Genomic DNA, 14,953 nt, shown 5'->3' on the forward strand with positions numbered 1-14,953 from the left:
GAGGACATGAACAACTTAAACTCTCCTTTGCTGCAGGTAGAAATTTAAAATAAAATAACCACCTAGGCAGTTTCTATTACAGTTAAACATACACTTTCCATGTGACCCAGCAATCCCATTTGTGTATTTATACATGAAAAGTAACATATACTTACAAAAAAACCTAAACACAAATCTTTAGAGCACCTTTACTCATAACTGCCAAAAAGTGGAAACAATCCAAATGTCCATCAACTAGTTACTAAAAAATCAAAATGTAGTACATTCACACAATGGTATACTATTATTCAGCAAGAAAGTGGAACAAATTACTGATACATAGACAACAATAGAAGAGTCTCAAAATCATTATGCTAAGTGAAAGAAGACAGACTCATTAGGCTACATATTGTATTATTCAATTTATATGACTTTGTAAAAGGCCAAAATATAGGAACCATCAGATCATTGGTTGTCAGAGGCTCAGAATGGTCTACAAGCCATCAGAGACTTTTGACAAGCCCTAGCCAGGTAGCTCAGTTGGTTGGAGGGTCATTCTGTATATCTAAAGGTTGCAGGTTCAGCCCTAGCCAGCTTGTTTCAGTAGACAAAGCGTCAGCCTGTGGACTGAAGGGTCCCAGGTTCGATTCAGGCCAAGGGCACATGCCTGGGTTGCAGGCTCGATCCCCAGTAGGGGGCATGCAGTAGGCAGCCGATCAACGATTCTCTCTCATCAATGATTCTCTCTCATTGATGTTTCTATTTCTCTCTCCTTCTCCCTTCCTCTCTGAAATCAATAAAGAAATATCCTTTAAAAAATAAATAAAAATAAAATAAAAGTTGCAGGTTCAATCCCAGTCTGGGCGCATATAGGGGCAACCGATAGATGTTTTTCTCACAACGTTTCTTTCTCAATCTTTCTCTCCCTTGCTCTTTCTCTAAAATCCATTTTTAAAAAACATATCCTCGGTTGAAGATTTTTTTTAATTTTTCTCCAAAATTCAAAGAACTGTATCTTTTTTAGGGTGAATTTTACTCTATGTAAGTAACACCTCAACAAACGTAACCCCTCAAAATGCAACATGTCCATCCTTTTCCAGTATGCCGCATATCAGTAATGACATTGTCATCCACCTCTCTCAAGCTAGAAATTTAATTTTATAATTATTCTGGATTTCCTACTCTCCTCTACAAATTAATCCAATCAATCAATTTCTGCCAACTCTATGTTCAAACCATGTCTTCTTTTTTTTAACCTCACCTAAGGATATGTTTATTGATTTTTAGAGAGAGGAAAGGAGAGAGACACATTGACGTGAGAAACATTAATTGGTTGGCTCTCATAGGCACCCAAACCCACCAGGGACCAAACCCACAACCTAGGTAGATGCCCTGACTGGGAATCCAACATATGACCTTTCAGTGTATGGGACAACGCTCCAACCAACCAAACTACATGGGCCAGGGCCTAACCATTTCTTGAACACATTTCTTGCCATTTCCACTAACCTCACCCTAATCCAAACCACCACCTCTAACCCAACTACCACCCAAAAGCCTCCTAAATGACCTGCCTGTATCCTTTTTTGCCCCCTTGGTACATCCACATCCCATGGCCAATGGACGCTTTCCAAATACAAATCTAATTAAATCATGCCCTATGCTTAAAATTCTTCAAACACTTTAATTTACAATCTAGTATCTATCGAATATTTTGTTTAATAAAAAAATAAAACTTGCCCATCTAGTGTGGCTGTGCGGTTGAGCATCAAAGCATGAACCAGGAGGTCAATGTTCAATTCCTTATCAGGGCACATGCCGGATTTATCAGTCAGAGGCATGCAGAAAGCAGCCAATTGATTCTCATTACTGATGTTTCTATTTCTCTCTCTCTCTCCTCTCCCTTACTCTCTGAAATCAATAAAAACATATTTTAAAATAAAAATAAAACTTGCCCTGGCTGGTATGACACAGTGGTTAGAGCGTTAACCTGCACACTGAAGGGTTTCGGGTTCAATTCCCAGTCAAGGGCACGTACCTGGGTTGCAGATTCGATCCCCAGCACCACTCGAGGTGCATGTGGAGGCAACTAATCGATGTGTGCCTCTCATATTAATGTTCCCCTCTCTCTCTCTCTCTCTTTCTCTCTCTCTCTCTCTCTCTCTCTCTTTCTCTCTTCCCCTTCCTCCCACTCTCTCTAAAAACAATGGAAAAAATATCCATGTAGGATTAACCCTTTGCACTCACTTGTTTTTTTCTCAATTCCTTTATTCTACTCGGGATTTAATTTTTTAAATACCCCAGATTTTACAAAGCGCGGCAATAGAATAAAAAACTGGAGTTTCTTTTCATACAAACTTATTTATTTAATGTAAGAAAAGCCCAAATAAAGGAGGAGAGATGGAGGGAGGGAAGGGATGGGCTACCGATGCTAACCGTGTCGAGTCACACTCGACATCCGAGTGCAAAAGGTTAACAAAATAATAATAATAATAATAATAATAATAATAACAGCCCAGCCAGCATGGCTCAGTGGTTGAGTATCGACCTATGAACCAGGAGCCACGGCTCAATTTCCCAGTCTGGGCACATGCTCAGATTTCAGGCTTGATCCCCAATAGGGGATGTGCAGGAGGCAGCCAATCAATGATTCTCTCTCATCATTGATGTTTCTATATCTCTCTTCCACTTTGAAATCAATAAAAATATAAAAATAATAATAATAAAACCATGCTTTCCTTAGCATGCCCATAAAAATCAGTAAATACTAGTAATTTGACATCAACAGTTTTAAAGTCAGTTACCAGTTCTAAGAGAACAGCTAAGTAACCTAATGTAAAGGTGAGAATAAAGAAGCAATTAAGAAAATCAAGGCAGCCAATTGATGATTCTCTCTCATCACTGATGTTTCAATCTCTCTCTCCCTCTCCCTTTCTCTCTGAAATCAATAAAAATATATTTAAATATATATGTGGCCATTCAAAAAATTACCCATAAAATATAATACCGGAGCCTAAATTTCAGGTAAGATAATATACTATAATTAGTTTTTTAAATGAACAGGTTTAGAAAAAGTTATATTCTAAGTACGGAAAGTACTTAAGACCCTTGGAGGAATGATCGATTCCAGGGTTGCAGCAGAGAAAATGCAAAAGTTTTGAGAACAAGATATCTGCAGAGTTTCAAAGAATCTCCCCAAGATAGTATTTATAAAGAGAAAGATAGTAACTTTACAAGTAGACAAATTTAACAGACATAACCTTAACCAAATGAGAGCTAATATCATCTCTAAATCGGTTTACTGACATCTTGTATCCTGTGATAATGATGCACTGAGTAGGATTCAACATCACTTTTGTAGTATTTTCCCAAAAATGTATAACCTCAACCTACTAATGAGAAAAAAATCAGACAAACTCAAATTTAGTTATTCTGAAAAATAACCAATTACATTCATTACAAGTGTGAAGGTCATGAATGGTAAGAAAAGAGCATCATGATCAGAAGAGACTAGGGAAACACAACTAAATGCCATGTCTGATCTCAGATCGAATCCTGAAACAGAAAAAGGACATTAGTGGAAAAACTGATGAGATTCAAATAAGGTCTATAATTTAGTTAATAGTATTGTAACAATGTTAATTTCCTGGATTTGATATTTGTGTTCTGGTTATATAAGTTAACATTAGGGAAAGCTGGGTGAAGGGTATAACTGAGCTCTCTGTACCATTTTTTGCAACTTTTCTGTAAGTCTAAAATATTTTTTTAAAATGCATTAATGTTTTTATTTTTTAATTTATTTTATTGATTTTAGAGAAGAAGGAAGAGGGAGAGAGAGATAGAAACATCAACGATGAGAGAGAATCATTGATTGGCTGCCTCCTGCACGCCCCCTAGTGGAGATCAAGCCTGCAACCCAGGCATGTGCCCTTGGCCGGAATCAAACCCGGGACCCTTCAGTCCACAGGCTGATGCTCTATCCATTGAGCCAAACCAGCCAGGGCGCATTAATGTTTTTAAGTATCCAGTACTTTTTCTCCTTCAACTGAATTAAAACAAAGTTGAGAAATCCAAGAAATATTTATACAGGGTAAACCCAACATTTCATTATTTGAAAAGCAACCTACATTAACCTTTTGCACTCGGATGTCGAGTATGACTCGACACGGTTAGCATCGGTAGCAGCTCTTTTTATACTCTTTGAATGTATCAATAATTGGAAATATAAAAAAATCCAAATAAATAAGTTTGTATGAAAAGAAACTCCAGTTTTTTATTCTACTGCCGCGCTTTGTAAAATCTGGGGTATTTAAAAAATTAAATCCCAAGTAGAATAAAGGAATCGAGAAAAAGCAAGCGAGTGCAAAGGGTTAAAACAAGACTTAAGTCACTGAGTTAACAGATACTTATTTCCTATATTCCAAACCTCTAAAATGATAAACTGTCAACTTGATTGATGAAAATTTCTGAAGCACACAGAGACTATAATCTAATGATTAAATAGCAACAATAACTAAATCTTCAAATAGGACATTAACCCTATACATTTACAGAGTTTAAGTAAGCTTAACAAACCTCTCACATATTTCACACAGTGGTCTTACTAGTATATGTAATAACTAATGTCTAACACTTCAGAAAGTACTAGTAAATCTTTCCTACCAAAGACTATATTTCTCCAATGTAGAAAATTGCTGCTTATTTTAATCTCAGGCAAAAAAGAATTAAAGAGAGGTAACAATAAAAATAACCACAAAAATCAAACTAAACAGTTCTTAAACCAAGAACAATCTCAAAAAATAAATAGGTATATCGCTGCTTCCCATCCAGTGAACCTGAGATGGGAAAAGTAGGAAATCATTGAGCTGAATGGTAAACAAGAAATGGCCATTTTCCCCATACGAGGAACAGCAGCGCCGCAAGCAGCCCACCCCAATTCAAGGAGCAGCAGCCACACGAGCAGCCCGCCCCATCTGAGGAGCAGCAGCCACACAAGCAGCCCGCCCCCATCCGAGGAGCAGCAGTCCTGCACAGTCCACACGGGTCCGAGGAGCAGCAGCCACACACAGCTTGCACCTGTCCGACAAGCAAGCAGCTGGGTGAGCGGCCCACCCCCGCCCAAGGAGCAGCAGCCGCACGTGCAGCTCACTCCCTCCCAAGGAGCATCAGCGGTGCAAGCAGCCCGCCCCCATCCGAGGAGCAGCAGCCGCGGGAGCAGACCGCCCCCATACGAGGAGCAGCAGTCACAAGTGCAGCTCACTCCCACCCGAGGAGCAGCAGCCACCCGAGCAGCCAGCCCCAGTCCGAGGAGTAGCAGCCATACGAGCAGACCACCCACGTCCAAGGAGAGGCAGCCCTGTGCAGCCCATACTGGTCCGAGGAGCAACAGCCACACGCAGCCTCCACCTGTCCGACAAGCCGCAGCTGGGTAAGCGGCCCACCACCCCCAACCCCAGAGGAGCAGCAGCCACACAAGCAGCCCATACCCCATCCGAGGAACAGCAACTGCGCAAGCAACCCGCACCCGTACGAGCAGCAGCAGCCCTGCAAGCAACCTGCCCCTGTCCAAGAAGTGGCAGCCTCACGAGCAGCCCGCCCCATCTGAGGAACAGCAGCAGCGTGCAGCCAGCCCCGATCCAAGGAGCAGCAGCCACGTGAGCAGTCCGCCCCCATCCGAGGAGCAGCAGCCACATGAGCAGACCATCCCCATCCAAGGAACAGCAGCTGTGTGAGCAGCCTCCCCCACCAGCCAGAGAGGACACCACTGCTGTGAACAGCACACACCAGAGGAGCCACTGCCAACTGAGGAGCAGCTGCTTCCGTGACTGCCCAAGGAGCAACCGCAGCCCGAGGAGCCACTGCCACCCAAGGAGCTGCCCCTGCACAACTCGACATCTAGATCAGAATTGGTAGACAAAGAAACCCCCAAAGGAAAGAAAAGAATCACGAGAAAAGCAGCAAAGTGAAACAGAGGCATGCAATATGTCAGAAAAAGAATTCAGAATAAGGGTCATACAGTTCATAAACTGGATGAAGGAAAAAAATCAACAACTTATATCTGACAAAATAGACCTCAAAGTGAAGGCCAGTAACAAGAGATAAGGAAGGCCACTTCATAATAATAAAGGGATCTATACAACAAGAGGATATAACCCTGATAAACATATATGCACCCAATGCAGGAGCACCAAATACATTAAAAAAAAAAATCCTGGAAGATATCAAGGGAGAGATCGACAACAATACAATCACAGTAGGGGACTTTAGTACACCACTGACATCACTGGATAAATCCTCTAGACAAAAAATCAGCAAAGAAACAGCAATCCTAAATGACTCACTAGGTCAGATGGACTTAATTGACATCTTCAGACCATTTCACCCCAAAGCCACAGAATATATATTCTTCTCAAGTGAACATAGGACATTTTCAAAAATAGACCACATATTGGGTCACAAGCAAAGTCTCCCCTAAGTCAAGAAGACTGAAATCATATCAAGCATTTTCTAAGACAACAATGGCATAATATTAGAAATAAACTACAATAAAAACAATCCAAAAAATAGCATGCTATTAATCAGTGACTGGGTTACCAAAGAGACCAAAGAAGAAATTAAAAACATCCTGGAAACTAATGACAATAAAAACACAACAACCCAAAATCTATGGGACACAATGAAAGCAGTCCTGAGAGGGAAGTTTATAGCTCTAAAGGCGTACCTCAAAAAAACAAGAAAAAATATGGTAATAAATCATCTAACTCTACAACTCAAGGAATTAGAAAGAGAGCAACAAGAAAAGCTCAGAGTGAGCAGAAGGAAGGAGATAATAAAGAGCAGAAATGAATGACATAGAGACCAAAAAAAAAAAAAAAAAATACAAAGGATCAATGAAACCAAGAGCTGGTTCTTTGAAAGGATAAACAAGATTGATGAACCTTTAGCCAGGCTCACCAAGAAGCAAAAAGAGAACCCAAATAAACAAAATTAGAAATGAAAGAGGAGAAATAACAACAGACCCCACAGAAATACAAAGGATTGTTAAAAAAATACGATAACTCTATTCTACAAACTAGACAACCTGGACGAAATGTACATATTCCTAGAAAAATACAACCTTCCAAAACTCAATCAAGAAGATTCTAAAAGTCTCAATAGGCCAATAACTATGGAAAAAATTGAAGCAGCCATCAAAAAGCTTCCAGCAAACAAAAGCCCAGGGCCAGACAGCTTCACAGGGGAGTTTTACCAAACATTCAAGGAAGAACTAAAACCTATCCTCCTCAGACTATTCCAAAAAAGTTCAAGAGGAAGGAACACTTCCAAGCTCATTCTATGAAGCAAGCATCACCCTAAAAACCAAAACCAGATAAAGACAACAAAATGAAAGAGAATTACAGGCCAATACCCCTCATGAACATAGATGCCAAAATCCTCAACAAAATTCTAGCAAATCGGATCCAGCACTACATCAGAAAGATCATACACCATGACCAAGCAGGATTTATCCCGGGGATGCAAAGATGGTACAATATTCACAAGTCAATAAACATGATATATCACATAAACAAATTGAGAGATAAAAATCACAGTCATATCAATTGATGCAGAAAAAGCATTTGACAAAATCCAACACCCTTTCTTGATAAAAACTCTCAGCAAGGTGGGAATAGAAGGATCATACCTCAACATAATATAAGCCATATATAACAAACCCACAGCCAACATCATACTCAATGGGCAAAAACTAAAACCATTTCCCCTAAGAACAGAAACAAGACAGGGATGCCCACTCTCACCACTCCTGTTCAACATAGTATTGGAATTAATAGCCATTGCGATCAGACAAGAAGAAGAAATAAAAGGCATCCAAATTGGAAAAGTAATAAAAATGTCCTTATTCACAAATGACATGCTACTGTACATAGAAAACCCTAAAGACTGCATCAAAAAATTATTAGACTTAATAAATGAATTCGGCAATGTAGCACGATACAAAATTAACGTCAAGAAATCTATGGCATTTCTACACACCAATAATGAACTTACAGAAAGAGAGACTAAAAAAGCAATCCCATTTACCATCGCACCTAGGAATAAATTTAACTAAGGAAGTAAAAGACCTATATGTGGAAAACTACAGGACACTGAAAAAAGAGATAGAGGAAGACATAAACAGATGGAAGAACATACCATGTTCATGGATTGGTAGAATCAACATCATCAAAATGTCCATACTGCCCAAAGCCATCCATAGATTCAATGCACTCCCCATCAAAATACCAACGGCATATTTCACAGGCCTAGAACAAACTTTCCAAAAATTCATCTGGAATAAAAAAAGACCCCGAATAACTGCAGCAATCCTGAGAAAGAAGAACAAAGTAGGTGGATCTCAATACCAGATATCAAGCTGTATTAGAAAGCCACTGTTCTCAAAACAGCCTGCTACTGGCACAAGAACAGACATATAGACCAATGGAATAGAATAGAGAACCCAGAAAATGACCCAAACCACTATGCTCAATTAATATTTGACAAAGGAGGCATGAACATACAATGGAGTCAAGACAGTCTCTTCAATAAATGATGTTGGAAAAATTGGACAAATACATGCAAAAAAAATGAAACTAGACCACCAACTTACACTATACCCAAAAATAAACTCAAAATGGATGAAGGACTTAAACATAAGACGGGAAACCATAAAAATACTAGAGGAATCCACAGGCAGCAAAATATGAGACATATGCTGAAGCAATTTCTTCACTGATACTGCTCCTAGGGCAATGGAAACTAAAGAGAAAATAAACAAATGGGACTACATCAAAATAAAAAGCTTTTGCACAGCAAAAGAAACCATCAACAAAACAACAAGAAATCCCACTGCATGGGAGAACATAATTGCAAATGTTATCACCGATAAAGGTTTAATCTCCAACATTTGCAGGGAACTCATACAACTTAACGAAAGGAAGATAAACAATCCAATCAAAAAATGGGCAACTGCCGAAACCGGTTTGGCTCAGTGGATAGAGCGTCGGCCTGCGGACTGAAAGGTCCCAGGTTCGATTCCGGTGAAGGGCATGTACCTTGGTTGCGGGCACATCCCCAGTAGGAGGCAGCTGATCGATGTTTCTCTATCATCGATGTTTCTAACTCTCGATCCCTCTCTCTTCCTCTCTGTAAAAAAATCAATAAAATATATTTTAAAAAAAATGGGCAACTGATCTAAATAGATACTTTTCGAAAGACGACATACAGAAGGCCAAGAGACAAATGAAACCATGCTCAAAGTCACTAATCTTCAGAGAGATGCAAATCAAAACGACAATGCAGTACCATCTCACACCTGTCAGAATGGCTATCATCAACAAATCAACAAACGACAAGTGCTGGCGAGGATGCAGAGAAAAGGGAACCCTCGTGCATTGCTGGTGGGAATGCAGACCGGTGCAGCCACCGTGGAGAACAGTATGGAGTTTCCTCAAAAAACTAAAAATGAAACTCCCATTTGACCCAGTAATCCCACTTCCAGGAATATATTCCAAGAAACTAGAAACACCAATTAGAAAGGATATATGCACCCCTATGTTCATAGCAGCACAATTCACTATAGCTAAGATTTGGAAACAGCCTAAATGCCCATCAGCAGATGAGTGGATTAAAAAACTGTGGTACGTCTGCACAATGGAATACTACGCTGCGGTAAAAAAGAAGGAGCTCTTACCATTTGCAACAACATGGATGGACCTGGAGAGCATTATGCTAAGTGAAATAAGCCAGTCAGAGAAAGATAAATATCACATGATCTCACTTATTTATGGAATATAATGAACAACATAAACTGATGAACAAAAACAGATCCAGAGACAGAAACATCGATCAGACCGTCAAACCTCAGAAAAAAGGCAGGGGAGGGTGGGGGTAAGGGGGTGAGATCAACCAAAGGACTTGTATGCATGCATATAAGCCTAACCAATGGACACAGACTACAGGGGAGTGAGGGCATGAGTGAGGGGGATGAGAGGGGATAATGGGGGGATAAGAAAAAAATATATATAAAAAATAAAAAAATAAGTACATTTTTGAAAAATAATAAAATAAAATAAATAGGTATATCAATTTATATAGAAAGCATCTGGCTAAATACAGCTAACTGAAAATCAAAATGTCATCCAATATAGAAAGCATTATAAATTCAGTAGAAAACCGAATATGAGTCCAGATTTTTAATTCTTCGAAGTAATAATGCTTAAAGCAACTTACAGAAATATTCCATCTCCCCTCCCCCAGGTGACTCAATTAACAGGGTTCAACTGCACCCCAAATGTTGTTGCAGATGCTAACATCATGATCTTAACACTATGCATTTCAAAACTTTTAAGAATCAAAAAATATATATTTGTTGAGTATGTAGGCTTCTCATTTTGCTGTTACCCAGATTGGTATTTAAGGATATGGATTAAAAAGTTAGTCTGTACTTCAAAAAAAAACTTTTAAGAACCAAAAGAACTGCATGGGTCCAGTATCTCCAATAGGCCTTTACAAATCAAAGCAGTAACTTAGGATGAGTCTATATATTGAAGATAGTAACACAAGGATTATGCTAACATCTGCAATGTAGTAATAAAACCATGACTGTTAGATTCAAACTCAGGCAAGGAGCCAGATCACTCTGAGCAGATACTGTGATTAACTGACTACTGAGAGAGAATTCAGTCATATATCTCAAAGATCAATAATTTATTATAAATCTCATGGTAACATTACAAATTTCTGCTTCTTTTTTCAAATTTAACATTAGCCAGTAAAAAGTCTTCAACATATTAAGATTCAAGGCCTGATCCTATCATCAATTTACTTTAATTTGACAATACATCCATGAAAACAGTGCTTTCAATAATAATCAAATATTTTCCAGCATATAAAGAGGACAGGCAGCCCTGTGGTATGGCTCAGTGGTTGAGCGTCAACCCATAATCCAGGAGGCCATGGTTTGATTTCCCTTCAGGACAGAACTGGGCTGTGGGCTCCATCCCCAGTAGAGAGTGTGCTGAAGGCAGCAGATCAATGATTCTCTCTCATCATTGATGTTTCTAGTTTTCTCTCCCTCCCCCTTCTCTCTGAAATCAATTTTTTTTTAAAATTTTTAAAGAAAACAGGCAGATAAGGGGCACAAAAGAAACAATGCAAACTTTTATAAAACTTCTCACAAAAAGCTCTTTAAACAACTCCACATCTGTAGGTCCAAAACTCAGAGGGCAAAGACCAACTTAGAAAATGTTGCCATGCCCCATGACTTTCTCCTCTGCTTTCTACATGTTTCCTTAGGTGGGCCCTTCATGTTTCATAACTTTTTTAAAAAATATATATTTTATTGATTTTTTTTACAAAGAGGAAGGGAGAGGGATAGAGAGTCAGAAACATCGATGAGAGAGAAACATGGATCAGCTGCCTCCTACACACCCCCTATTGGGTATGTGCCCGCAACCAAGGTACATGCCCTTGACCGGAATCGAACCTGGGACCCTTGAGTCCACAGGCTGACGCTCTATCCACTGAGCCAAACCGGTTAGGGCACATGTTTCATAACTTTTAAATACTATTTAATACTGTAAAAAAAATGAAAGGTATCAAAGCAGGTGAAATATGCTATCAATTCTGCAACGTAGGGAGAATATGTACATATTTGCTTATATGTACATAAAATACATCTTTGGAAGCACATGTAAGAAAACATTTATATTGTTTGGCTCCAAGCAAAAATGGTAATGGAAGACAAAAAATATAGATTTTCATTCTATACTCCATTAAACATTTTTTTCTCTTAAACATTTTAAATTTTGACTCACGTGAATGTAGTTTTTATTCAAAACATAAATAACCCAAGAGATAAATGCTGATGACTCCTCATCTCTTTCTCTCCTCATCAAAAGTTAAGTCCCATGAAGGCAGAGATTTTTATCTATTTTCTCACTACTATATCCCCACTGCCTGGTCCATAGCTGGTACTTGGAAAATATTTGTTGAATAAACAACTCCTTAACCTCTCCACTAAATTCCAGATTTGCATATCCAAACGCCTACTTCTAATCTCCACTTGAACATCTAATAGTTTCTATTTAGCATGTCCAATCCTACCTTATCCCCATATAACCTGCTTCCCTCAATTCTTCCCCATCTCTATACATGGCATTGCCATCCTCCAGTTAAAGCCCAAAACCCAGAAAGCACCAATCCCAACCAAATGCACTTCCATCCAAACCACAAATTCAATACCTTTAACTCCAAAATGTACCTCAAAACCTTTTTTTCACTTGTCCCTAACACTACTCTACTCAGCCTGCCACAGTCTTTACTGTTTTCCTGCTTCCTTTTTCCTCTCATCCCATCTCCTCCACAGTCAGATTGTAAATCAGGCCCTATCACTCCCAGCTTTGCAAAAATTCCAATAGTTTTTCAGCGTACTTTAAATAAAAGCCAACGGCCTTTGGGCAATAAGACCCCACACAATCTGGCCCCAGGCTGTGACCTTACTTCTTATCTTTCACAAGAGCCTTACCTGAGCTTCTTTCAGTTCGCTAAACCCAAACTTGATACTACCTCTGGGCATTTCCATTTGTTGTTCCCTCAGACAGCAACACTTCAGTCAGATTTCCAAAGGCTAAATCCCTCTCACTTTTCTGATATCAAGCCAAATGTCATCTCGGATAGGCTTTCCTGACCACAGCATCGGAAGCAGTCTCCCAGTCACTACCACAACTCCCTATTTTATTTCCTTTATAGCACATGATTTTCTGAAATTATTCCTATGTCTCATTCATTGGCTATCTCTCCCACCCCACCACCAAAACTGAAACTCCAGGAGAACTGAAATTTCAGTGTCTTATGCTTGGCATAAGAACCAGGGGCTTAACAAATATTTAACTGATAGATAAGGCAAAAATGACTTTAGAGAAGATCCACAACATTTAATTTAGTGCCAGGCTGGTGATCATAAAAGACCTGGGTAAACTAACTTCTCACTTATAAAACACGGAAAATCACAGGGTAGAGGACAGAGTCTACAGATAATGTTAACAGTTTATATCTTATTATTTTCGAGTTTTAAACTTCCAAAGCAAGGTCCTTCCATGGTAATAGTAATCCGTGGGGGAAAGGAGAAGATTTAGCAATAATCAGTGTGCAATTCACAGGTGTTTCATTTACATGCACGTGTTTGTGGGGTGGTAGGGGACGGTCCAGGCTTCCTAGTGCTCTGAGGAGAGCCTGAGGATCTTAGGTCACCGGACCCTAATGGTTAAGACAGGCCAGCCTGTCCATAGCTACTCCTCCCCACAGCTATCCATCTTCGTTGTCTGCGGAAACAAAAGTGAAAATACTCGCGGTAAGGCTGCCAGAGACGGACGCCGCCCCCTGCCCCCACACACAGAGTTGGGTATCCCTGTGAGCAGGTAAATAAGCACAGGAGCACACGCACTCTCACCTTCCTTCCTTCCTCCGGAGGAAAATGGGGCCAAGGGAGGGGCGGCCGAGGCCAGGTGGTAGAGGCCAGGGACCCAGTCCAGGGGGTGGCTGGACTTCAGAGACAGCGCTCTGGGCAGCCGGGAACACTTACAGGACACCATCTTCCCAGGCCACCCGCTTCCCCCCGCCCCCCTCCCTCCGTGCCCCCAACTCCTTTCCTCCTCCCCATCCCCGCCACCCATCAGCCGGGAAGGGAAGTTTCCCGGCGTCTGCAGCCGGCTCCCGGACCCTCCGAGGGGTTACCTTCTGCAGAAGCGGGACGGGGACAGGGGTAAGGGGAGGGGAGGCAGCTCGAAGGAATGAAGGACGAAGCCCAGGCGAGGAGAGTGGGCGGCGGCGGCGGCGGCGGCGGCGGCTGTCACTCGCGTTCCCCAGCTCACAGCGCTGCCATTACTGTGCCGAGGCCGCCTCCCCGGCCGGCCGCCGCCACCCGCCCCGGAGACCGAGGGGGTGCGCTGCGAAACCCGGGAGCCCGCGCGCCCCACGCTCACCTGCCACCGCGCGGAGACACAGAGAAGCCCGGGCCGGACAGGGGCGGAGGGGAGGGGTGAAGGGGAGAAGGAAGGGCTGGTTAGGGATCCGTGAAACGACTGTCCTCCTGCGGGCCCGGCTTCCCAACACACACCCTCGGTTCGCCTTCTTCCGCTGCCGCCAAATCCCCCCTCGGAGCGCAATGGTAGAGTCCGCGGTACGGCAAGCGCAGAGAGCCCGCCTTAGTGCAATCGCGAAAGGCCTGGCGGCCCCAGTCTGCAGGGACGCTGCCACGTTCCATTCACCGAGCTCGAGAGACTCGGAACCCACCGAGTTTGGATCTGACATACTAATGATATGTTGGAAAGGTGTTTTCAACACAAGCATTTTCCTTTGAGTTGTTTCAGACCTGTGTGGATATTCTCGGGTACCCCCATTTCCTTGCCACACGCTTCCAGGGGCTTTTCACAGGATTTCAGCCAAAAGGCTGAGAAGTGCTCCATGGGCTCTTCAAATAATCAGGAATACATTAGCAAAACTACTTTTCTCTCTGACATACTCCTTTTCTAGTGGATTTTCATCTACAGACAAATTCTGAGTCTTGACCTCCCCATCATTGCCATCCTATCAGTGTCAAGAACTTTCCTCCCTCACAATTTTTTTTAATTCATTGATGTTAGAGGCAGAGGAAGGGAGGGAAGGAGAGAGAAACATCGACTTGTTTTTCCACCCATTCATGCATTCGTTAGGCGATTCTTGTATGTTCCCTGATGCGGGGTCAAACCACAACCTTGGTGTATTGGGAAGAGGCTGTCACCAACAGAGCTACCTGGCCACAATTTTATTTTATTTTAACATACTTTTATTGATTTCAGAGAGGAAGGAGAGGGAGAGAGAGATAGAAACATCAATGATGAGAGAGAATTATTGATCGGCTGCCTCCCGCATGCCCCACACCAGGGATCGAGCCTGC

General features: G+C 41.4%; 1 protein-coding gene across 3 annotated transcripts in view; it reads right to left on the reverse strand.

Moving 5' to 3' along the window:
- CUL2 (cullin 2) overlaps window positions 1-14,114 on the reverse strand; it is a 144,951-nt gene extending 130,837 nt beyond the window's left edge. Inside the window, exon 1 of one of the 3 annotated variants that reach the window (XM_054716643.1) lies at window positions 14,001-14,114. The gene's annotated coding sequence lies outside the window, so the exon portion shown is untranslated. Of the gene's footprint in view, window positions 1-12,544; window positions 12,699-13,752; window positions 13,866-14,000 lie in introns of those variants that run through there. The other 2 variants (XM_054716640.1, XM_054716641.1) reach the window with 2 other exon arrangements.
- Window positions 14,115-14,953: the final 839 nt, after the last annotated feature.

The sequence above is a fragment of the Eptesicus fuscus genome, chromosome 5 (genome assembly GCF_027574615.1).
Source record: "Eptesicus fuscus isolate TK198812 chromosome 5, DD_ASM_mEF_20220401, whole genome shotgun sequence".
Taxonomy (NCBI): Eukaryota; Metazoa; Chordata; class Mammalia; order Chiroptera; family Vespertilionidae; genus Eptesicus; species Eptesicus fuscus.